Below are 24,019 nucleotides of genomic sequence, written 5' to 3'. Positions count from 1 at the left end.
AAAGAGAGACGTTAAAACTTAAAACGAAAAATTATTACTCTATATATCAGAAGGAGAGGCTTGCCAAATCTTCATCCTCTCACTCTTTGCGCTAAGGTTTGACTTTGAAGTTTGACTGAGAACAACTGTTCAAACGCAAAGACCGTTTTAATTGGAATAAAAAGCTTTTTAAAACACTATCAAACAGTTCATGGTAACAAGTTATAATCACTGGTTGACTCGGCTCAGTACCGACTAAAACTTTTTGCAGGGAGTGGGTTTCCGCTGGGAAAATTTTACATGGGGAGGGATGTTTCCGGGGATTAAATTTCCGGGAGAAATTTTACACAGGAGAGATTTGACACAATTCCTATACGAGACTCTTTTTATTTGTCTTACTTTCTCTTTACCGAATCAATTTTCTATATGGAGATGTTCAGGAGGATTTGTCCGAGAGAAAGTCTCAGCAGAGTTGGAATTTCTTGGAGGATTCCATGGAAAATTTCCTACAGGAGAAATTCTCAACGGGAGATTTTTCTTTTGAAGCAACCTCCCACGGGGGGGGGGGCGTCTGGAAAAAATTTCACTGGAGTGTGTATTTCCGGTTTTATTTAAGAACGTTTAGAAACTAAAGTACTTTTCAAATTCAAGTATGCTAAGGAAAATTCTTCAGGCGGAATTGTCTGCAAGAAATTATACGGGGGGATTCTTCAGTGAGATAGAAGTGTCCGGGGAGAATTATGCGGGGGATTTTAGGTGGGAAGAGCTTTCCACTGAGGCCTGAGCAGGCGTTGTAAGTTATGCCCTGGGGTATATATGGTTCTTATGGAAGGGATGCTCTTATAAACCTCGGAGCAGGCTCATCTGATTGGAATTTGAAACTTCTTGCTCAGTTTCTTAAGAGTCAAAAGAGATCGAAGGGCAACTAGCCCCTCCTCAATGTTCTTTTTCCTAAACCCATCTGATAAAAATTGAGATAGCTATTTCGTTAAAAATAGTTAAAATATCAGATAGCAAAAATTCTGTAGGTGACAAAACCCATAGCCCCCACCCCCTAAAAAGTCTTATTCACGATATTTTATTCCATAAACCATGAGAGCTGACCCCTGGTCCTCCCTCTATTGTCCAAAACCTCCTCCCCCACCCAAAAAACCTTATGAACGATGTTTTGTTATTTTATTTCCCATTAAAAATAAATGGGAATTCAGTTTAATTTCATTAGTTCTTGCCTAAAACTGTTCAAGACACCTATATTCTTCGCTATAAACAAGAGTTAGTGCGTATTTGACGCTTTACTCAACTATTGTACTTATTACAACTTTGAAAATAAAATGAAAATTGCAGTAGAACCAGACCGCTATTTACCAATAGGCCCACTAGGCCCTGTGGCTTTCACTATTCCCGAAGTTCTGAGGATATCCCCAAATATCTCGAAAAACACAACGAAAGAAGCAGCTTGGGCCTAGAAGTGTCAAAGCTTTAAATCTGTCTCTGAGTGAAAAAAAAATCTTGGGCCGTTGAGCATTCAGCAATTAATATCATTATATATCAAACATTCAGTTTAATTTTATTAGTTCTTGCCAAGAGTTCAATAGGGATTAGGTCTCCAAAGATTCCCTAAGTTTTCCTTGACTAAGCAATAGAAAAGTCAAATAATCAAACTTAATATGTTTCTTTTTCAATGTTGTTTGATTACCACAGTTTTCCATTCAATCTTTTAGGAGTGCTTTCCCACTAAAACATCTCAATTGATTTCCATTGGGGAAAGGTGTTAGATTGAATCACGAGGCAACGTAGCTTAAGAAAACTGATTCTTATTCCCAGTACGCTAGCAATTCATCAGCAGTCTCTTGTACCCCCTCGTCTGTTTCTTACTTTATTCCAAGATAAATGAACATGACCCCCTACTTATCTCGTCATGAATGCTACTTTTGCAACAAATGAAGAGAATATCGACCATATTCATTACCGTCACTTATTGTTCTAACCTTTAAATGCTCAATAATTTCCTTGAAAAAGTCATTACAAACTAAAGTAGAGAGCAGGGATCTTAAGCCCAAGTTCGTACCCAGGGAGTATGGGCATCCGAGCCTCTTCAAAATTTCAGAGTTTTCAGAGTTTGTCCTATTTTTCTTTTGTTCCATCTTGAAATAACTGCACCTCCCAATCCTAATACTTGGGACAGATGACTATAACTGAATATAAAAATACGGGATTTACCACAATAATTAAGAACTGGAGATACTTTAGTGAGTTATATTAAATAGGTTCCTTACCAAAACTGGAGAAAACGAAAAAAAAGAAGAAAAAGAAGAACGAACAAAATGAAGAAAACAAAAAGACAAAACTAGAGCAAGCCTAATTTTGAACCAATGAATTACAGAATAAAACAGACATTTCGGCAAATTACTTTGTTAAATATTCTTCAGTGGTCAAAAAATATATACTATGGTATTAAAAAAATAACCTTTGAAAATTACCCTTGAAAGTCAAAACACAAATGAAACAACCATTCAAAATTTGGATGTTAACATAAAAGGTAAACTGCATTGAATTTTTAGTAACACTTTATTAATTATATTAATTACTTATATTAATGAAATTTAGTGTATTTTGCTCGTTAATCTACCCCAAGCTTAAATCTATTTTAAGTGAAATCATATCAGAAGGCGTGGATCCAAAATGTTGTTTTTGGTTTTTGGGCCTTGGGCTGGAAATATGTGAGTTAACCCAATTCTAAGATGCTGGTAGTAAATCTTTGGGGCAGAGCCTTATAGTAAGGAAGTAAAAGGAATCTAGAATTACTGCGTATCTCAGATTTTTATTTGTATCAAGGTGTTGTTCTTATATTGACTGTTTTCATCAGTGATCAACACTAAGTGTCTAGTTATAAGCTTTTTGTAAGATCTTATCGACCGTCTCAAAAGCTTGGATGGTAGACAAGTTTGAAACATTATAAAAAAAAATTATAATAAGGCAAATGAGTACACCAGGATAACCATTCCGACATAAAATATAGCATATCGGAGAACCCTATTGCAGAGTTTTTAAGCACCTATATCCAAAAATATTGAATTTGTATTTTTTCTGAAAAGAAACATCACGAAAATGCTTGGCTTATTTGTTCGTTTTTGCCCCCCTGTGGTGGCCGTAAGGAAACCAATGGCCCTAGAAAATTTAGAAAAGGCTCTTTTGAACGGTTAATAATATTTCTAGTGATCTTTTTAACTAGCAAAAAAAATGCTACCAGATAGTGGTGTTTTCTGTCATTTTGAGGCAAAGGACAACAATTTTAGCCCAAAATGTACCAAAAAGTGATCGAATGATAATTCTAACATAACCAATCGGTTTAAAATCATAAAGAAACAACAAAACAGGCTCTATAGTTTCAGAGACAGTAACGACGCATGGCAGTGCATTCGTCCCTAAACACGTATGAAGTCCATGCAAATTAAACGTTTCATATAGACATTAGGCTTATTCTAAAAACATTTTCCACAAAAACATTTCTCAAAGAATAGTAAAGAGCTACATTAAACCAAAAACGAACAGAAAAATTTAAATAAGAAATAAATAATTTGTTAGACCACACTGCTTTTCCATTTATGAAAAATTTAGCAAAGATACAACGGGTTTTAATTTCGACAAAGCAGTGAAGATAAATAAAATATAAAAACAAAACTACACTTTAACTAAAAAAATAAAAATATTCCGAATATTTCTGCCCCACGTCAAACCCCAGCACTGATGGTAATAACTTAAGACAAAACCAAAGCGAATGTTTATAATGAAACCATGGGTTCCTTTCATCTACGACAATCGGTGTTTAAATGCGAATCTACTAAAAGTGAAAATTATAATTACTTGGACAAAACAAAAGAAGGTCACCAAATCCCAGGTCCAACACCCCTAAAGAAATCTTACAGGTTAATGAAACAAACTTATGTATTATAATTGAATGTATTTTTTCATTTGCTAGTTTAGCTGCAGCCCGTTGACTTCTCACAGCATTGACCTTACTTTGACTTTCATTCGCAAGGTTATCACTTGTTTCAGGACAATTATGTAAATCACTACTCGTTGAAGTTTTTAACTGGTCTTTAATTAAACTATTATAAATTGAATTGTAAAAAATACACTCTTTCTCAAAACTCTACTTTTTAAAACAAAGAATACTTTAGCATAAAGAGCGGGGTGTTAAGGAGGGAACAGCCCCTTTCTTATACAGAATAATTTTTGTTCTTTTTAACTTTTAATGTCGCTCCTTACTTTTAGTTAAAAAAAACTTTTTTATTTATTTAATATCTCCCAAAAGATATATTAGGTTGCCAGAGATCCAATCATTTAAAGATGTGCAAGGCGTTCTTCAACAGCTTCATCGGGGTTTAGAAAGCAATTTGGACTTATGAAGGTGGATCAAAATCACCTCCAGTGGTTTGTGATGGCTATGCCGCTCGATTGATATTGTGGTAAATTTATCCATCTACTTTGAAGCTGAAAACCTGACTACTAGTGATGATTCAATTATCGCTTGCATTGAATGAAGCTAAAGTTAAACATGAGGTCGATTTGAGATTCGTTACGGAATTCTTTAGAGAGCAAGTGACATCCTTTAAAAAGCAAACTAAATTATTTGAAAAATATGAAGGTGACATATTTTCAAGAGAGTGGCAGATGGAGGCGGCAAACATTTCAAGAGTTTTCCTTAAAAGAACAGTGACTGCTAACAAGGCTGCAAGGTGACCGTAGTGAGGCCTTTTTGGATCCTATGAGGCCCGTAGCCACTACTCTTTTCTTTCCTTAATGATTTAGGATGACGATGGAGGTTTAACGGTAATTCTCTGAGGGCATAACTCACGTGTATGTTACGCAATAGGGAATGTTTTCTTCAAGTTGCAGGTGTCAATTACCTAATAGGGAGAGTTTACTTCGAGTTCGGTTCGATTTGGTTAAGTCACTGTTTTTTTTTTATTGCTACGTAATAGGGTAAACAGAGTCAAGCGGGGGAGTCTTATTAAGACATTTTTCTTTAAGAAGTTTTTTCAAAACATTTTAAGACGTTTTGAGACATTTTTAAAGAAATTTTTCTTTAAAACATTTTCGTGATGTTTCAAGATATTTCAAAAGGTTTTTAAGACATTCTTTCTTCAAGACGTTTTGCAGGACGTTTAAAGACATTTCAAGACGTTTTGTAAGACATCTTTCTTCAAAATGTTTTTTCAAACTTCTTAAGAAAGTTTTTAAGACATTTTTATTCAAGACGTTTCAAGACATTTCAAGAAGTTTTTACAGACATTTTTCTTCAAGACGTTTTTAAAGACGTTTCAAGACATTTCAAGACTTTTTTAAAGACATTTTTCTTCAATATAATTTTCAGGATTTCTTTAGCTCTTATGTAATAGAGAATGTTTAGTTATGTTAAGAATGACGTGATCTCGCGTGACAAGCTAGACCAGAGGTTTCCCTCGGTGACTAGATCAGAGCCTTAACCATCTGGAATAGAAAACTATTCATAATATTTCTATTCGCGTAATATTCTCTACATGATAATCTGTTGGAGGCAAGGGGAATCCGCTCTTCCAGCAAATTAGAACGATTAAATGATTCGCATGTTTCCAACCCTTTCCACATGAAAGCATAAGCATCCCAATGCTATTGATTTTTTTCTCTGTTAGATATGGACCTGCCTATTACAGTGTTATTAATTTTCTAACTTGATCTAGACCGGTTGAGTTAGCTATTCAATCAATGAGATTTTACATAGCAATGGCTTTAGATAGTTCATTGCGTAAATGGTTACGTATTGAAGTTTAATCCTGGAACATTTAATTTAAAGAATTAAAGGCTTTTGTACATACAACTTTTATAGATAAAAACAAATTTACAAGTGTAATTAAAATACAGAAAAGAAAATCAGGACGCAACAAGTTCCACGAGCAAAGTAAGTTTCACAAGGAGAAAAATTCAGTGTACAATTTTGAAAAAAAAAATCAATAAGCAATAAGTTTCACGAACAAAAACAGAAGGTTAAAACCTTCTGTTTCAGACGCAGTAATGTCGTACGATGGCCTATTGGTTTCTGGAGGTGCAGGTAGTCCCACAAAATAACGGTTAACATAGAAATTTATTTTAACGCTTCATATGAGTAGATGGTTCGGTTGAAGCTCGAAAAAATTGTGTACAGTTGTAAATAGAGCTTCGGCTGTTATGGAGAAGGGTCGTTGGTTCTTTATGCAGGTTAAGTGTCAAAAGGTCGGTCTGTAATTCTTGGTGGGTCTTCAGATGAATGTAGCCAAATTTTCAAGTGCCACCACGTACAACACTATTTTTGGGTTTATTAAGCAATTTTTGGATTGTTGGGGTTAAACGTGTGATTTTACATATGTTGTAAGTCCTTGCAAACTTCCGACTTGGCTCATGGCTCATGTTGCAGTTTCTAGTGATTTGCAAGCCAATACAGTAAATTTCATGTTTGATTATCAATTGTCTGATCATCATCCCATAGTCTGTACAATCACTTTGCCATCTTTTGGTCATCATAGTACATCTCTTGGTCCCTCAGCAACTCTACACCGTCAGGACTAGTCGAAAATCGACCAAGCGCTCTGTACCGTGTCGGTAGATTCAATTCTGGGTAAAAATAAGCATCCCTTTCTATCACCTTTTCCGGTTGCCTCAAAAAGAGAATTGAATCTTTTTAGATATGCGCCGGGTCACATCTTTGATAAATTTCAGCTTTAAGCTAACCCTAGACACTACTAGATGGTGACCTTTACTTTTAACATCAATCACCGCACTCCTATATACCCTAGTATCTTTTATCGATGCTGTCAGTGTTCAGTTTACAATAACACAATCAGTAAGTTTAGGTGTCTTGCCATCATGTGATTGCCATTTTAAGTTATGGGCCATTTTACCAAATAATGTATTGGTTATAACTAGATTGTGATGCCTACAAAATTAGTGCAGTATGTAGCCCTAATTGTTTCATTTTCTACACCAAATTTATATAAGGTAGAATACCAGCTATCCCTATTCTATTTGTTCAAGTAGCTGTAATTAAATCACGGCTGGGTTTGATACTGACGTAACATAACGCAACAAGAGATCAACTGGCTGACTTTGCCGCTTGCGCAAGGCATTGGGAAACCTTGTCAAGGACGTGATTGCCACTGAACATTGATATACGTTGACCAATCAGAGGCGACCCCCAGTCAAAGGGAAGGTCGATTTTCGATTAGTCCTGACGGTGTAGAGTTGTAATACTTTTGATTGTCATACTTCGAGTCCTGACGGTGTAATACTTTTGATTGCTCTTTGATACAATCACGGAGTTGTAAGTTTGCAATATACGATGAATGAATAATCCAAGCGTCCTGACACCAACTTGAAAGGCTTCTGCAGAAATAGGACCAAAAGAAATATAAAAAAACCCTCTGTCTAAATACAATGTAGAATGATTTTTAATGAATTGGATAACAAACTTGAGCCAGTTTGATTTTTGTCCAAAATTTTTCTTTATGTAACTAGAAGAGAACTTTATAAAGTTCAGAACATGATGTCAAGAAAAAAAGACAAATGGGTAAAGGGGGTGATAAAATGGTGCTAGCATGCCTAGCCCTAGCAGCAGAAAATGCATCTTCCAAAGAATATTACTACCTAAAGGACCTCGTTGAGGCACGCCAGAAAGGATAGATGGCCTTATGGTGCCCTGCAACAGGTTCCACACGTGAGAAAAAATATAAGCATGACCAGGTCTCATGTCAAGGGATAGCCTTGATTATAAATATATTCCCTTAGCTATTGACATAGACTTGGCGGAAGAAATTGAGAAGCAAAATTTCCAATTCTCGATTGGTATTTAATTTCTGATACTTGATTCTGAAATCTCTTTACAGTAGGATGCACACCCATCCGGCATAAGGAAAGATACAACCTTGAACGCTATAATAGATGACAAGCTGGTATCCATCACAACTCTAAGCTATTTCAGTGCCACCAAATGAGATAGACGTTAGATTGCTGGCAGATGAATATGCATCATTGTTAGGGTACTTCATATAATGTTGCGTGGGCGCTAGCAATGAGGCAAACATTTATAGCGCTGGTGAAGGAGTTTTTATTTTTTTAAAGTTCAGTGATGGAAATAAAATTATTCCATTTGGACATATGTATTACGTACACTTCATCTGTGTCTTTGTCTCCGGGGAACTGTGATGAGTGATGCCAACTTTTGCACGCTTATACTGGCCACAACACTGTCACTGTCCAACCTTCTTGTCGTGGGTCTGAACCCCCTTGGGCTCTTCCTAACAGTACAGAAACGTTTCAATCTTGCGTCAATAACTTATACTGTCTTGGAACAATTTTATTGGGTTGATATGTTTCATTGTTTTTATTCCAAAAAACGATCGATTTTTCAGTCCTTATTTTTGTATATTGTACTCAATAGTATGATTTAAGAAGGACTCTTGATGTTTACTACCCCTGGGACATGATTGTCTGAAATTCTTGCTAATTCCAGGTTGAAGCGTCGGAATTCTTCAGTCAAAATCTCGATACGATAATTGTTTTTTAACATCATAACATTCTATATTGCAAATTTCATATTTTTTAAATAATCCAAATTATAAATAAAAGTGAAGATGAAAAGCTGACGTTGGGCAACGAAAAGATTGATCAGGTGGGCAGCTTCACTAACCTTGGTAGTATTATTAGTAAAGACGGTAGGAGGAGTTAAGATGTTAAAAATAGAATAGCCAAGGCTCAGGGTGTTTTGCACAGTTGAAAAAAGTTTGGAAGAATAGGACGGTAAGTCTCATAAGAAGATAAGTTATAAAGCGAGAAAGGATGAGACGACTAGGACACGTCCTTGGAATGAAGGATGATGGATTACTAAAGATTGTCCTTTTCGCTAAACCACCTAGGGCCAAGCAAAAAGAAGTGCATCTCTGAATTGGGCTGGAAGATGTCGTAAAGAAAGAATTGAGGGAAATCGAAACTTCTTGGGAGGGTGCAAAGAGGGAAGTTTTTAATAGATTGGAGTGGAGGAGGATAGTGCGTAGCTGTGTCGGCCTTATGCGGCTTAGTGCAGCAATGTGCTTCAATTTGACTGAACTTCGGTCAAAATGAAATATAAAATGAATTATAAGAGAGGCAATCAGTTTAGAACAATCGGAAAAAATAACAATAAAAAGTAGTAATTACAAATAAAGAAAGAAAACTATTAAGACAGAATTGTAAAACAAAATTAAAAAACATGATAAAAAAATGAAAAAAAAATAGATGACGCAGAAGAAAAAAATAATTTTCCAGGACATTTCAAAATTTCATTAGTTTCAAATGAAAGTACAGAGAGACACTAAAACTTAGAATAAGTAGAAAATACTCTATATATGAGGGGAGTAGTCCCCTCCCTAATCCCTCGCTATTTACACTAGAGGACACTTATCTGTTATAGCGCCGATACTCAAGAAGTAAAGTTAGGTTAATCCTGATTAAACATACCTAAGTATGATGAAAATACAATACTTTAGAGACAAATTTGGGCTATGTATTTGCACATTAGGGGGGGGGGTTAAAGTATAGTGGGTCTTCATAAAAAATGTGTCATGTACAATTATTCTGCATATTATGAAGAAAGAATTTTTTTCTAGCTTCAAACTGACCAAATAGTTTACCCCCATCCCTCCCTCTAATGTGCAAATATATAGCCCAAGTTATAAATTTCCCATCTATTCTCTCCCTTGTCTTTGTTTTATCTATCGCTAAACCAAAAAAATAAACGAATGAAAGAAACCGGTTCTACAGTGCTACAATGGATGCAGAGCTTGAACATCGGAACTCTAACAAATAAGCACCCACTAAAGTTCTGTAGTGCTATGTTGAAAGCATCTGAGTACACCAAGTTTAGGTAACTGGTAATTGGAAGTGTTGATCTACCGATTACCTTTGGAAACACTTGAAAAGAAAATTTTATTATTTAAAAATTTTCATAAATTGTTTTAAATGCTTATGAGTGTTTATAAAATTATTCATAAAATTTTATTTTTTATCTATACATATAAAAATAAGTTGTACCTACAATGGCAGAAGAAACAGCCGAGGAAGCGGCTCAAAGAGTTAATGCCAAAATGCTTGCGGCTAAAAGAGAAAGTAAGAAAAAAAGCGTGCCGAGGAATCACAAGAACAACATGAAAATAGGCTTGCGTCTCAAATAGAAATTACCAAAAAAATCGTGCCGAGGAATCACAAGAACAACGTGAAAACAGGCTCGCGGCTCAAAGAGATAGTACCAAAAGAAAGCGTGCCGAGGAATCACAAGGACAACGTGAAAAGAGGCTTGAGGTTCAAAGAGAAATTACCGAAAAAAAATCATGCCGAGGAATCACAAGAACAACGTGAAAACAGGCTTGCGGCTCAAAGAGATAATGCCAAAAGAAAGCGTACCGAGGAATCACAAGAACAACGTCAAAATTATCGCCTGGCATTCAGGTACACCCCAGTCGATGATTATAGCTTGAGTAGATGTGTTCAAATCGTGACTATGTCTAAAATTTGTCCCTATTGCAAGGCCTTGAAACTTAATGGTGAAACAATGGGAATGTGTTGCGCCTCAGGAAAAGTTAAACTTCATCAACTGGCTGCACCTCCAGAGCCATTGAAGACTTTATGACGTCACAGACCAGGACAGCGGGACACAAGGAATATAAATGACGACCAGGACACTCAAAGAGAAATTACAGACCGGGACACAAATGACGACCGGGACACAGGGAATATAAATGACGACCGGGACACTCAAAGAGAAATTACAGACCGAGTCACTGGGACACAAATGACGACCGGACACAGTGAATATAAATGACCAATATGGCGCGTTACGACTTACGCGCGCGGGAGGATTGGGGGGCGAAGCGCCACACCAACAGCTAGTTATTTTATAAATGTACATTAATAGGCTTTTTAGTTCCTAACGTTTTGGGAAAAATACGTTTTATCCAATCTTAGTTGCCCTTTTGCAGTTTTTTTTAACGCATTGGATCAAAAAGTCAATCTTTAGAACAAAGATCGAGGGGCTAAGGATAGAATAGCTAAGTTTTAGTTTTACTCTTTAGCTTTGTTTGAAAAATTTTGGTAAAAAAATAAAATCAGCAAGTTTGACTTTTACTTGATTGTTACCTATGGAAAACAAGGAATTAAAAATAGATTTACACGTCAAAGCACATCTTTGGTATAATCATTTCATAATATATTGTCCTTTCACAAAATTCTTCATCACGCTCACTTAATTAACACCTACGTTGATCAACTCTTAAAATGAAAGCGAGGCTTATTTGATGATAACAGATAGCCAATCATTGGAGATAAAAAGGCTCCAGGGAAATCTTAATCAAATGCTAGGATAAATTTCTGTTAAAATACGAATCAACTCGGCTAATGTAGTCAATCAAGCGAATTTACCTAGATGAAAAAGAAAGGTTTTCAAGTAGCGTTTTATATTGTTTTTCGAAAATTATTTTGTTTCCAATAAAAACTTTTTTTTGACTACATTTATTTAGGACGAAGGCTTCTTCACCATTAGAATTACATTATAGTATTCGTCTGGTATTGGAGGCACAAAGCTTCGGGCAAGAGGGTGATTTGCTTCTCTATTTTTTCCTGCAGTATTTGAAAAATACCTTTTTTTCGTATCTTCCTTAAAATTAATAAAACCCCCTATTTGATAAAGAATAAATTTTAATATTCAAATTTGAAAGATCGAAAAAAAATTACTTGTCCCCATCTATACTTTTTGAATTGGTTGCTCTGGTATTCAACAGAATTGGTATTCTTGTTGTTGTGCCTGTTTTCAAAAAGAGCTCACATTTTTAGATTTGTCTCGTTGGAGTGAATCGTAAGATTAAAAGGGTACAAATTGAAAACGAATTTCAAAAGTGACGAAGAGTGAATAATATTCAATATGTAGTGTCCGGATATTTTATTATTTTGTATTTTAAATTGTGTGGGTTATGTTCAATTTCCGGTTTTTTTTTGCAGCCGTGACTGGTGATTTTTGTGAAAAATTTTGAGCCCTTTGCGGTTTTGAAGTCAAATTTTTGACTTGGAAATCATTTTACTCCCAAAAAACAACAATGCATCCAAGGCTCCTTCGCAATGGGTGGTATAAAGGTCAAAGATCTATAAAGGTACGAAGCATGCGCAAGAATTGTGGAGAGCAGATCCCACGATGTACCTGCTTCAAATTTAATAAGAAAAACAAGGTTTTTAGACTGAAAGTAAGGAGCAATATTAAAAATTAAAACGAACAGAAAATATTCCGTAGATGAAGGGAGTTGCCCCTACTTTAACGTCTCAGTCTTAACCGTTTCCGTTTGCACCATGCAAAAGAAGCAGAGTAAGAAAAAAATACATATGAAGAAAAATCAATTTCTTAACAAAAAAATACTTAATACAAAATTTCAGGCAACGATGCTTAAGATAGTAAAAGGAAAGCCATCAAACCGTTGACGTGGAAAACCTCCCAGAAGTTGTCACTCCTAGTAAATAAATAGATTCATAAGAAAAGCTTTTTTAGCGCGAAGTAAGGAGCAACCTTAAAACTTGAAACGAACAGAAATTATTATGTAGATGAAGGGACTTGCTCCTAGTTTAACGTCTCAGTATTACAAGTCTCCGCTTGCACCACGCGAAAAAGAAGTGGAGTAAAGAAAAAAAATATATAAAGAAAAATCAGTTTCTTGCTTTGTCAATTTTTTTTATCTTGTTTTTTTTTCAATGAAGGAGGAATTTTCAAATACCAAATATTCACACACATTCAAGATAATCATTTTTAATGTGTTACAACTTACACTCAGATAGTGTATATCTTTTTAATTTAACATTTTGAAGAAATGTAATAAATCGAAGTAATAAACAAATACCAGTCTTCGTATCTTTATAACATTTTAAAGTATTTTAAAATATCACTCACTATTTACCTGCTGTAATTTAGAATTACACCAATTTTCTCTTGAAACAATTCAAGCTATACATTCATCATTTTTGTTCTAGAAAAACAAGATATAGAAATAGAGAAGGGGAGAGAATTGCAGAAGAGAAACTATTCTAAATGTGTTTGCTCAAAATATCCTTTTTCTAAAAATGAAAAAACTTCGTATTCTTTTATACATTTTTAGGATTCCAGTTTTGGGTAAGTGCTGGACCCTCTTGTCTCCCCTTCTTCTCGCTGCTTTATTCGATACCAATCAATTGAAAGTTCAACTTTCCATTTACTGCACTCAATTTTTTTCTTCATACTTATTTTCTTCATATTTTCAAATTTTCTTCCTTTTTTCATTGGTTGTGAATTTCCAAGTTTTTCTGGCTGTCCTCATTTTCTTGTATTGTAAAAGATGGGATTGCTCTCCTCCTCAATACCTTTTTCTTCACGCTAAAGTTTTTGACCCTTTTAAAAAAGCTATCTATTCTAATTAAACTTACCTTGTGTTTCAGGAGTTGTTCTTAAAAAATTGGGACGAACAATTAGATTTCAGCGTAAAGAGCAAGGTATTTTTCTAAAATAAGTTACATTTTAAAGTAAATGCTGTGGAGAAGTTAAAAGTACAATAGTCAAGGTCAATGGTGTATTTTTACAGCCAAAACAATAAGAAGGCAAGTGTACAAGCTAGGTTAAGGGGAAAGCTTCGGACAGAATGGGTTGAAGGAGGAGCATACACAACCTTGTTAGACTACGGCGGCTTGGGGATGTAGTGAGCTGTTAGTAGTAGAAATAGTAGTAGTATCCCAGCAGTGCTAACCCAGTGCATGACTTTCTTCTTTTTAAGCTTGATTTTCTTGTACACAAGCAAATTTTATTTATACCCATTTTCATGAGATATCTGCAAATTTTTACTTTACTTAAAAATGGAGGAAATATTTTACCCAATTTTTGGGCTGCAGCCAGTTGGGATATCAAGAATAAATAACACTTCTAAAAATAACAACGAAAATGAGAAAAGTATATATAATAGTATATATATATATATATATATATATATATATATATATATATATATATATATATATATATATATATATATACATATATATATATATATATATATATATATATATATATATATATATATATATATATATATATATATATAAATAAGTTGTCTGTCTGTGTGTCTGTCTGTCAGGTGACGTCATGTTTTTGTGTCGACTGACGTCATGAAGTTAGTTGTCGTCATTTTTGCTATGACGGTGACGTCATTAAAGATATTTAAGACATATATGTTCACGTAGAAATCTATTAATGTTTAAGTTTAAAATGACTGATGAACTTACAATGGCAAAAGCCGATGAAGATGCTCAAAGAGTCTATGCCAAAAAACTTGCTGCTGATAGAGAAAGTCAGAAAAGAAAGCGTGCCGAGGAATCAAGAGAACAGCAAGGAAACAGGCTTGAGGCTAAAGAACGGAAAACCACGCAGTTAGATGAAGATCCACCTGGACAGCGAGAGTCAAAACATATCAAAACTGAAGATGATAGCGATGATTATTGGGTTTGGGATTTTGACTTGGATAAGGTCATCAATGCCTACCAGATTTTAGTTAAAAAAAACAAAGGTTCGGCGATATGTATTTCATAGTGAAGCTGAAAAATAAAGAAGAAAAAGAAAACTGAAAAAAGAAAAAATGTAAAAAACTAAAAAATACTAAAAAGAAAAAACACTCAAAGAGAAATTACAGACCGGGACACAAATGACGACTGGGACAGAGGGAATATAAATAACGACCTGGACACTCAAAGAGAAATTACAGACTGGGATACCGGGACACAAATGACGACCGGGACACAGGGAATATAAATGACGACCAGGACACAGGTATTTAAGAATATCGTTCAAAGACAAATTTTTAATTGTAAGAAGACTGTTGAAAGAGAAATTTCTAATTGTAAAATGACCGAAGAACCTACAATGGCAACGGTACCACCATCGAAGTAGATGGTGGGTTGTTCCATATTCCCCATTATTATCAAAAACATTTAATGCACACATAAACGTTGAATACTGTAACTCCGTAAAGGCAATCAAATACATATGTAAATACGTCAACAAAGGCAGTGACATGGCAGTTTTTGGCTTGCAGCCCGAAATCAAAGATTTCGACGAAATCGTACAATATCAGGCTGGAAGATACATAAGCAGTAATGAAGCTGTTTGGCGAATTCTTTCATTTCCGATATATGAACGTAGTCCAGCTGTTGTTCACTTAGCCGTACATTTACAGAATGGTCAACGTGTTTATTTCTCGGAAACCAACGTGCAACAAAGAGCCCTGAATCCACCGGATACAAAATTAACAGCTTTTTTTTCGCTGTGCAAAAATGATTCTTTTGCAAAAAAACTGCTGTATACTGAAGTGCCTTCGTATTACACGTGGAATACTAAAAATAAAGTATTTGAACGTCGAAAACAGGGTAAGTCAGTCGACGGCCAACCTACCATCTTCAAAGATACCACGATAGGAAGACTCTACACCGTTCACCCCAATCGACATGAATGCTTCTTTCTACGCCTGTTTTTGGTGAATGTACCCGGTCCGACATCCTTTGAGTATTTGAGAACTGTAAACGGTACTATACATGACACTTACCGTAGTGCATGCTAAGCTCTGAATTTATTGGAGAATGACCAACACTGGGATAACTGCATCAATGACGCATGCGAAACGTCAACCCCAAGTCAAATTCGTCCATTGTTTGGCATCATTTTAACAACTTGCTCTCCATCAGCTCCTACAGAGTTATAGGAAAAATATAAGTCAAAAATGTCCGAAGATATACTCCATCGAAAACAGTTAGAGACGTCAGATATGACTTTTGATTTTACATCAGAAATTTATAACTACACTTTAGTTATTATAGAAGATTTGTGCGTACGTATGGCAAACAAACCTCTTCAGGATTTGGTAATGCCTTCACCTAACCGTATCGCTGCTGTTTCGACATGTGTAGAATTGGATCGTGAACAAAGTTACAGTACGAGTGATCTATTGTCGTATGTACAAAATAACCTTTCCAAGTAAACGTCGGAACAAAAAGACATTTATGATACGATAGACTCAATTTCAGGACGTATACAACTACCTGCTGATTTCTGTAATTTAGTGACGTCCAAAAATGAATTGATTGAAAAAGTATTTCCGAATATTCTAAAAAATTAAAAAAATAATAAATGGCTAAGTGAAAGAGCGATTCTTGCACCCAAAAATATAGACGTCCACGAAATCAACAATATTGTTTTGACCAAGATTCGAGACCAGGCAGTCCTTTACAAGTCAGTCGACACAGTTTTGGAACCAAATGAAGCGGTTAATTATCCATCTGAATTTTTAAATTCCATAGATCTTTCAGGGTTTCCACCACAAGTGCTACAACTAAAAATAGGCGTACCAATAATACTTTTAAGAAATATCAACCCACCAAAGCTTTGCAATCGCACGCAACTTGCCGTAAAAAAAAACAATGGAAAACCTAATAGAGGCCACAATCTTGACAGGGCCTTTTGAGGGTGAGGCTGTTCTTATTCCTCGCATTTCCATGATTCCAACAGATCTGCCTTTTCAATTTAAAAGATTGCAATTCCCAATTCGATTAGCATTTGCAATCACCATTAACAAAGCTCAAGGTCAATCATTAGAAAAATGTGGTATAGATCTTAATACTGATTGTTTTTCCCATGGACAATTGTACGTTGCATGTTCGAGGGTCGGTAAACCTGACAATCTATTTATATGCAGCGACAATTGGACAGCGAAGAATGTTGTATATTCGCAAGTTTTACGCAGTTAAGCGCCCCACCAACTAGGTGTTGGCTTGCAGCCCGAAATCAAAGATATCGACGAAATCGTACAATATCAGGCTGGAAGATACATAAGCAGTAATGAAGTTGTTTGGCGAATTCGTTCATTTCCGATACATGACCGTAGTCCAGCTGTTGTTCATTTAGCGGTACATTTACAGAATGGTCAACGTGTTTATTTTTCGGAAACCAACGTGCAACAAAGAGCCCTGAATCCACCGGATACAAAGTTAACCGGTTTCTTTTCGCTTTGCAAAAATGATTCTTTTGCAAAAAAACTGCTGTATACTGAAGTGCCTTCGTATTACACGTGGAATACTAAAAATAAAGTATTTGAACGTCGAAAACAGGGTAAGTCAGTCGACGGCCAACCTACCATCTTCAAAGATACCACGATAGGAAGACTCTACACCGTTCACCCCAATCAACATGAATGCTTCTTTCTACGCCTGCTTTTGGTGAATGTACCCAGTCCGACATCCTTTGAGTATTTGAGAACTGTAAACGGTACTATACATGGCACTTACCGTAGTGCATGCCAAACTCTGAATTTTTTGGAGAATGACCAACACTGGGATAACTGCATCAATGACGCGTGCTAAACGTCAACTCCAAGTCAAATTCGTGCATTGTTTGGCATCATTTTAACAACTTGCTCTCCATCAGCTCCTACAGAGTTATGGGAAAAATATAAGTCAAAAATGTCCGAAGATATACTCCATCGAAAACAGTTAGATACGTCAGATATGACTTTTGATTTTACATCAGAAATTTATAACTACACTTTAGTTATTATAGAAGATTTGTGCGTACGTATGGCAAACAAACCTCTACAGGATTTGGGAATGCCTTCACCTAACCGTATCGCTGCTGTCTCGACATGTGTAGAATTGGATCGTGAACAAAGTTACAGTACGAGTGATCTATTGTCGTATGTACAAAATAACATTTCCAAGTTAACGTCGGAACAAAAAGACATTTATGATACGATAATGCATTGTGTCGATAACAACGTTGGAGAAATTTTCTTTTTGGATGCGCTAGGAGGTACTGGTAAAACGTTTGTGATAAAACTGATTCTGGCATCAATTCGATCAAAAAATGATATAGCGTTGGCAATTGCGTCGTCCGGAATAGCCGCAACATTGCTGCCTGGTGGAAGAACTGCTCATTCCGCTTTGAAATTGCCTCTGAATTTGCATTCTACAGAAACTCCCACGTGCAATATTTCCAAATCATCTGGGATGGGTTAAGTATTGCAGCAATGCAAACTTATTATTTGGGATGAGTGCACAATGGCACACAAAAAATCGCTCGAGGCTCTGGATCAATGCTTGAAAGATTTGCGAGGGAAGCCGAAACCCTTTGGCAGCACATTAATATTGCTTGCGGGAGATTTCAGGCAAACATTACCTATAATACCTAGATCAACTCCTGCAGACGAAATGAATGCTTGCCTGAAAAATTCTAATTTATGGGAACACGTAAAAACATTAAAATTAACTACAAATATGCGTGTCCGATTGCAAAACGATGACTCTGGTCAAACATTTTCAGATCAATTGCTGGCAATTGGAAACGGAAAGCTCCCAGTTCTTATTCCTCGCATTCCCATGATTCCAACGGATCTGTCTTTTCAATTTAAAAGATTGCAATTCCCAATTCGATTAGCATTTGCAATCACCATTAACAAAGCTCAAGGTCAATCATTAGAAAAAGTGGTATAGATCGGATACCGATTGCCAAGTTGGCACCAAGAATTTTTTTTAAACAACACAAATTACATAATAATGCCTCAATATGTCAGCGGGACAAACAGGATCAATACTAGTTAAAGCCGTGAAACAGTTGCACAAAAAAAAACAGAATTCAATTGCAGGCTATAGATAGAAGAAAACAGGGAAAAATCCCCCCCAAGAATCTAGAAAAAAAAATTGTTTGTCAGATAGAATATATGATTTCCTTAGCATATATACAAAGAGACACTATCATGGTAGGGTTTTTATTTTACTAATTGGTTTTCAGTAGTGCCGAAAATAGCAAGCGGCTTCCTCGTGTTTACATCCAAAGAAGCACCAGCCCGAAGACCCACAACCCAGCACCGAACCCACAACCGAAGCATACAACCTAGGTATCGAACATTATTAGCAACAATGACTCTTTTAAAAATCATAACATGACATAACTCCTGACTCTTTTAAAAATCATAACCGTCTTTGCTGAGTCATTCATCTTTGCAAAACAAGCTTAAATAATTAGTCGCTCCTTATCTCATGATGTAATATTACTTCCAAAGAGCTCATACCTCTTCAGTAAAAACCACAAGCCCCTAGGATTTTCCACAAGAGCCAGGACTTTCATTCCTAAGATTTGGGTTTTGGGTAAATTTAAACATTTACCTCAACAAGCATTTTAAGTATCACAATATTATCACTTAGGATCGTACGATTTTTTTTTCAATATTGGGGGTATTTTGGAAGTGGTGCTTGGAATATTCTTAGTTTCTAAGCGGTAGCCGAAGTTCAATCTGCAATCCACCTTAAGACTACTTGCTATTGAAAAAGTAATGAAGAATGCAAAGATCCTCCCTAAGAATACCTGATATACTCTTAGTATTTTCCATCTGTGTCCTTATAAAAGATACGGGAGATGCTCACTAAGTAGGTTACTCTACAAATAATTAAGATACCCAGGATATCAAAATAAAATCATTTTTGGCATCCTGGACTCATCTTAGTTCTATTCAAACCTGAAAAACACGTTTTTTTTATTTCTCTTTTGGTTGTTTCAAAATTATAAAGCTTCTAGGGTGGTATAGTATTTTCATCAAAGTTGCCATGTTGAATCGTTAAAATACTTCAATCTAAATACATTAGTTAAATTTGACAACGCTTTTCACCCTTCAAAATTCAAAAAATGACCATCTCTTCATTCTCAAAGATAACTATACACATCTTAAGCTGTTTCATTTGGCGCCCGCTAGTATTAAATACTGCATAACTAATTATAAAATCTTGGTTATTAAGAATTAAATTCATGACTTTTCCTGACATTTTATAACATATCGGAAGTTTTTCGTTGCCATATTGGAAGTTTTCCACTGACCAATTCAAAATATAAGATTTTCTTTTCATGGCCTTTTGAAATAAATCTGGATAAACAATTGGGAAACCATAATGTCAATTTGATCCCTGACTTGCCAATTGTCCAAACCCCAAAATAAAATCCTATAATTACATTTTGTTTTCATTCAATAATTTAATATGCTACACTGCTGAAGAAAAACTAAAAAGTCAGCTGAAAAAACATTTGGTAAAATGAATCGGCTTTGTCCCTATAAGGCTTTCGCTTTCCAACTTTTCTTTTTATGATTTTGCTCTTAAAAGATTATAAGAGACAGGCAACAAAATCATCTTCTTCGTATTAAATACAATGATATCGACAATAATAGAAAAGACCCAAAATAAATATATAAAAGTTTACAACTGAAGATAATTAATTTGAGCTCCTAAAATAAAGATTTGAGCCCGAAATGGTATTTTTAGAAAAAACGATTTAGTCCTATCTCTCAGCCAGAATGATTAGTTACTGTTTGCTTGAGAAGAACATTTAGGTAATCTGATTTAGAGTATAGACTCTTTACTAAGTTCTAGAATTGGAAAAACAGATCACCGAATTTAAAAATATAATATCCAAATTTACAAACTTTGGTATTCGTGCCACTGAATATACGGGCAATACATATCGGGATTGCAATAAGTCGTAGAATAAAAATTAAATTTAATTGTACACCTTTCCCATAAAACATAAACTTTCCTCTTATAACTAGGGCCGAAACAAGTGGAGCAGCAAACTATCAACCTTAGTCCCAATAGCTCCGTGGGTCCAGAAACTAAAAAAAGGTTTAAAGGCTTTCGTTTCCTGATTTCAAGCTAAATTTACATGATTGAATACCTTCAACATAATTAACTAAATCTTTGAAAAGGTATGAAATACCTCTAACACTTTCATTTTCTGCGACAAAATTAGCTCCCCGCTTTTTTACAATCCATCTAGGGACAAACAAAAAGCATTATGTCCTGGAATAGGATAGAAAGAGGGGATAAAGAAGAATATAAAGAAAATCGGAGCTTCGTGAAACAGGGTGAAGGTCAAAGCTTAGGGCAGTTTAAGCTAGAAGAGGAGTATTTACAGCAGATTCGGTAGTATACTTTCAATGGCTCCTGTCCCAGCCCTATCCCTTTTGGACCTGGAACTATTTTTCTTCAAGACTTGTTTCTTCAAGGCTTCCTCCAAAAAATGGAATTGCCAACCCTTCAAGACGTTTCTTATTGTTTTTTCGAGTAATTTTTCAGGATGATTCTCTTCACGACCTTTTTCAAGCCATTATTGAAGACGCTGGCCCATAGTGGGGACGGATGACTGAGTCTAGGTCACTGGGCTACTGAGTCTAGGTTACTGGCTTACGGAGTCTCCAGCCCATAGAGGGGAACTCCAACATGTACCTGACTTACCCCTAAGGTACTTGGAGGAGCATTAAACTCTGAACATACCCAGAACATTGCCAATTCATTTAGTTTGAATATTTTGACAGACTTTTACTTGAACAGGAAATGATCTATTCTAAAACGACATTGTCAAGGATATGTTTTTTGAATATTTAAAGGTCTAATGTTTACATATGGAAATTTTAAATCTGTTGAGTCAAATGTCCTTGTCAAGGATGTTTTTTGAAAATTTAAAGGCCTAATGTTTACATGATTACAAGAGACTACGGTGTTATATTTTTTGTTATTACGTAACCTGTATGGAGCATGATTTGTTTTTTCTTAGTATCTAAGCAGTTACAATTGAATTTATGAAAAAATCTCTGATATAGAGCTAAGACATGAGACGCGACGTTTCTTATGATAAATGAATAACACGTTAGTGAACTGAATCAACGAGTCAATAATGATATGATGGTCTTAGAAATACATTTTAGGCAATTGAATTCGTGTTAGCGAACTTTGCCACCTATTGAAAGAAAGCTTTTGAGAGAAAGCTAAAGGTTCTCCATGCCTCTGCTAATCCTGAGCTTCCCCGAGGCTGACTTTTGGAGGACCCCATGCCTCCCTCCAGGGATCTCCAATATCAATAGGTTTCATGCTAGCGATCTTTGCCCCCTATGAATCAATTAGTGTGTCATTTTCAGAGGGAGCCCAATACCCTCCATGACTTCACCAGCCCTGAACCTTCTCGAGCGAGTCATCTTTTGGGAGAACCCAAACCCTTCCAGGGGCCCCAATGTCCATAGACTTCGTTCTAACGAACTTTGCCCCCTATACCTCAATCAGTATGGGATTTTGAGAGGGATCCCAAGGTCACGAACCTACAAGACCCGCTTAGGCCAACATTTGGCGGCCACCCCCATGCACCCAATTTTCTTAGTATTATTTTTTCATATTGCTGTAAGACACCGTGTATACTTGCAACGTAGTTTTGCTATGCAATTTCTTCTGGAGTATGAAATGAAAATAGTATACTTTGGTTAGTTATGATATTTTTTTCTCTTTAAAGATATGCAAAATATTTTTTGGGTCTTAGTTTCTTTGGAACCAACTGTGTGACACTCAGTTTAAAACGAATGAAAGGAACAAAATAACAAATGCGCATGGCACCTCGTACCCATGCTTACACAAGCTCTGTCAAAATGAAGATTTATGTATAAGAATGGGCGCACCACATATTAGGCAGTTACGATATTTTGTTTGCTTATTTATAAACAGTGCATAAAGTGTACTACTTATCACTAATTTAAGTCTTCTTATTGTTAAAATGGAGGCCAATTTAATAATAAAGTCATCGAGACAAACACCAAGGCATGTTTACAATTTTTGGCCTCTTGAGTTACATGTTAGCAACTCAGCAGGATGATTTCATTTCCTCCTTATCCAGGAGTGAGTTGCATCAACCACTGAGCAGATGATTTCGTTTCTTCCTTATCCAGGGCTGATATTCACCACTTCCGTACCATAGTAACTATTTAGGAAAGTCGTAATATCAAATATGACCTGATGAAAGAGTTAGAATCTGAAATTTGAATATACCTAACAATTTATTGGAATATTCCTTGAAACTTGAAGAAAAATATCATCGACAAGCTTGTATTAGTGCCCCAAACTTCTTCTTCTTTAGAGTGGCAACTGTCAGATCCTCTGAGTTCCTTTCACTATTGGTTGAGTACACATCTTCTTTACGATTCAAAATCTTCAAGGTTATCATCGACTAAATGAAAAGGGTGTTCAAAATGTTTCTGAGCTGCTATGACATCGGATTGTTGTTGACAAAAGATTTTTTTATTGCAATGAGTTTTCATTAAGTAGCGTTAAAGATCCCTTTTACGTCCCTCGGAACTGACTTTGGTTAATTAAACAATGCTAAGAAGCATCTCTACGTGTGTTTGGTTCGACAGGAGCCGAATAGATATGCTTGTTGCTTTTGTATGCAAACATCTGCTAACGCGTTCTTCGGACCGAAGCCGTTTTCATTTGTCCGCTTTTCTAAAATATTTACTGAGATGCAAAAAATATAGGTTCCATTTCAGCTAAGTATGTCTCAGTTCAACATAACTGCTGAGCATTTGAAAATGTCTAAGAACGATTCCCCAAAAAATAGCCTTGGAATGTAATATTCTTAAAAAACAAACTTAAACTATTAAAATAAAGGCCAAAGCGCTCCCCCCCCAAAAAAAATCGGAGGTCAAATTTAATGTTTCTTATGGATTATGAATTCATTTTTTTCTACTTTATATTCGATAAATATCAAGCATCTTAATTTTCTTCGACTCCAGGACAACAATTCATTTTGCCTGAATTTCCAATGAAAATACAATAAGAGCCCAATTTCATCAACAAAAACCTTGCAGGAGCAATAATGTAAAATATTATCCTTTTTGCTTAGGCATATTTTCAAGAAAAAATGGTTCTCGTAAAACCTAACCTATGGTTCCAGGATCAGTACTCCTTTCAATCTAAAATCGAGATGGGGTTTTGCTAATACTGGCACACAAAGGCATTTGAAGTCATTACTGTAGCCTGCTAATAAGGTACTCTTAGAAAATCATCAAACAGAATAAATGATATAATAGGATTTGCCTGTATGTAAAGTAGAGTAGCCATCAGTATTTTCAGGGGGCGTCAATTAAGA

General features: G+C 35.6%; 1 long non-coding RNA gene across 5 annotated transcripts in view; it reads left to right on the top strand.

Moving 5' to 3' along the window:
- LOC136037875 (uncharacterized) overlaps nucleotides 1-24,019 on the top strand; it is a 155,514-nt gene that overhangs the window by 26,191 nt on the left and 105,304 nt on the right. The gene's annotated exons all lie outside the window — the stretch shown is intronic.

This window comes from Artemia franciscana, chromosome 17 (genome assembly GCF_032884065.1).
Source record: "Artemia franciscana chromosome 17, ASM3288406v1, whole genome shotgun sequence".
Lineage (NCBI taxonomy): Eukaryota > Metazoa > Arthropoda > Branchiopoda > Anostraca > Artemiidae > Artemia > Artemia franciscana.
This window is presented reverse-complemented; position numbering and strand designations above follow the sequence as displayed.